The sequence below is a fragment of the Serinus canaria genome, chromosome 12 (assembly GCF_022539315.1).
Source record: "Serinus canaria isolate serCan28SL12 chromosome 12, serCan2020, whole genome shotgun sequence".
Taxonomy (NCBI): Eukaryota; Metazoa; Chordata; class Aves; order Passeriformes; family Fringillidae; genus Serinus; species Serinus canaria.
In genome coordinates, this window is record NC_066326.1 from 5,468,217 (window position 1) to 5,471,397 (window position 3,181).

A 3,181-nucleotide genomic window follows, 5' to 3' on the forward strand; every position below is an offset into this window, starting at 1 on the left:
CACACAAGGTAGGAAGGGCTATCTCAGAAGTCTGAAGCACATCACAGAGATTTCCCTGCCCACGCTGCCTCTGCAGGAGCAGGGCTGTGGAGGTTTCCATGAGACTTGTAAAAGTGCCAAAAAAACCCTCCACAGTCTGCTGGGAGCATAATTAGAGTTGGCAAGTTTGCTCAACAAGCACTTCTTATACATGGTATTAATGGTGATAGGTAGAGTCTGTGGGTTTTTCACTTAATAATGCATGGAACCTCCTAGATATTCCAGGGATCTCTCTCTGGAGTAGTGCTTTGTGATCACAGGCATAACTAATGGTCAGGAGTGATTACATACTGATTAAAACTACTTCAGGATCTCATCTGTCCAGGAAGGGAATGCCAGGCTCTGCAGCAGGAGGCAAGAGCTCATCCCTGTTTCATTTCAATCACACCCATCCATCTGAAAGACTCTGCTTTGCACATCAAACAGGGTCCAGGACTCATAGGGGATCTGATGTGTTAGAATTAGACCTTGAAGCTGCCATCTTTGGTGAACTATCTTCCCCTTCTTGGCAGCCAGTGGATTTGACCAGGGAAGTGTAGAAGCACATTCTTGTTTGGTGCCTGTCCCAAACAGCAGGATTCCCACAGGAGGTGGGAGTTGCTTCATCTGACACATTTTGTTGGGATGCCTTTGCACCCAGCAGACAGGAGTCTAAAACCCTCTGGAGAGCCTGTGGGAAGCCTGTGTTTCTCTGTGTCTCTTTTTCCATGGATTTAGTCTGAAAAAACCTGTAGAAAAATGACAAATTCATGGGCTGGGGAGTTGGGCCATGGGCTGGACCATCCAGAGATGATGATGGTGTGAGGGTGGGCAGTACCCACTGAGGTGTTTGCACCATTAGACTGTCAGATACTTTATCTGAAGTAGATGCAAACTCTGCAGGACAAAGGGTTGTAGAGTGCATAAAAGGGAATTTTGTCACTGGTGATAGCAGGGTCTCAACCACAGTGACACAGAACATCCCATTTACCCCTGGATGTTCATTTTTTGGTGTCAGGATGTAAATGAGCCTCTTTTCAAATCCAAACTGAAGCACAGCAATACTTCAGTGAGTGTCAGAGAGGACGGCAAATCAAATCTGTGTTCCTGAGCCACGCTGCCATTGTGGGAAGCTTTGTTGACAGTTACGAATGTCACTCATCAAAACGCCCTCACACAGTTCTGATAAGTCCAAATAATACTATTTTATAGACAATGTCACTGCAGAGGGCATGAAATTCATCTTTTAAATTCATTTCAGATGTAATCTGAATGCACCTGTGTTGTCTACGAGATGTTTTCTGAACACAACCAAATAAATTTGGTGTCAGCTGCCATGGGAACTGTCCTTATGAATAATCTCCCGTGTCTCCTAAAAGGAGTGCATATTTCAAACACATAGGTTGGCACTTCATTTGTTTGTTTGCTAATTTTTAACAGAGTTACTACCAAATTGCCTTTACTCATTTGTGGTTTCAGACTTCTCAGTCTCCTTGTGTGTTTTGCACTTTCTAGAAGTGGTTCATTCATTCTATTTAAATGATTTTTAAATGTGGGGCAAAGCAGCATCTGGCCCAAGGTGTGATGGCAGAAAATGTCCCCTTCTAGCAGCATGAGACTCCATCCTGTGGCAGAGTCACTGCTCTAACATTTTTTTTAAAAGGGAGGGAGCAATGTGTACAAATTTCACCACACCAAAGTAGTGAAATATTTGAATTCTACCTCCATGCCTTTGAATTTGGAAAGCTAAACATGGAGAGGGTAGAAGTGAGGGGAACTGTAAACAAAAAACGAGTCCATGGGATAAATCTAAATCCAATCTGTGGCACTTGTCACCCCTCCCCATCAAACACCACTCTTGGCTTCTTTTGTGGTTGTTGGGAATGATGGTCCAGCATCCAAATCAGGCTCTTGATGAGGTCTGAGCAGCCCTGGAAACAATGGCAATTACTTCTAATAAGGTCACAAGCTAATGAAATATAAAAAGAAAACTCTCATAACTACACTCCACAGAAAGTGTTTGCAATCATCCCTGCACATCTGATATCCCAAATATCCCCCCTGTGCCTAGCACGCATATTTATGCCACAACTCTCACAGCTCTTGACTTCCTTACACAGGTGCTTTCCAAACCTAAGTAAATATGAATTTTGTGTTCAATTTGCCACACAAATCACTAAATTAGATGCACAGGCAGCTTCTACTGCGTCACAAGAGCTTTTTGTAATGGTTATTTCATACTGCACTAGTTATTTTTAATAACTGAAGACATTCTTAGGAAGTTTGAGAGCTTTCCAAGAAAGGATTACAGCTCGAGTCTGCAAGGTGCTGAATTCACAGGATGTGAGTCAAGGAAGCATTTCTAGGGCTTATAAGTACAGAATTATTAGGCATTGCTTTGCTGCAGTGATTAGGGGGATGTCATGCTCAGAGGTTTGAGTGCAGGGTGGCAGCAGGAGCAGGGGACAGGGAAGAGTCAGGCCACCCAGCAGGGAACACCAGCCACAACCACCAGCACTGCCTTGGAACAGTCTGGCTCCCTACCTGGCAGAAACAGTGCCATAATCTTTAGTAACAGTTTCCTTGACAGGAGAGTGAGTAGGTTAAATGAAATGGCTGCTTTGTGTTAGAAGAATTCTGAAGCCCTCAAGACCTACTTGGCCAATGAAACATTTTTTGCCCTCAGGGGCAGTTTCACAAAGGATTTTCCAGAGGATTTTCACAGATAGCTGAACAGAACACCTTTTAATCAAAAATCTTATCTGTATTAACAAAGTTTTATGACCTAAAAATCTTGCTTGGGGTTTCTGAGAGATGAGGAGCTTGAGGATCAGCTCCTGCCGTAAGGACAGCTGGGGATCTGGGCCATTGCACTGAGGATTAATGGGTACAACCTGGTGGAAAGGTATGAAAATCATCTTGTCAGGTCCTTGCCAGGTCATTCTGCACAGCTTTCAGACTCCTGGGCCCACACAGCTGGGGCTGTGAGGCAGGCTGGCCCAGACCAGCAAGGATATCAAAGGAATCCAAATCAACAAGAAGGTGAGGTTGTGACCAAGAGTTTTGTGACCATGTGCATGGAGGCAGGACTAGAAACCCTCAGAGGACAGACTCCTTACTGAATCAAGAAGCTGCATTACACACACAGGAAAATGCAAACTAA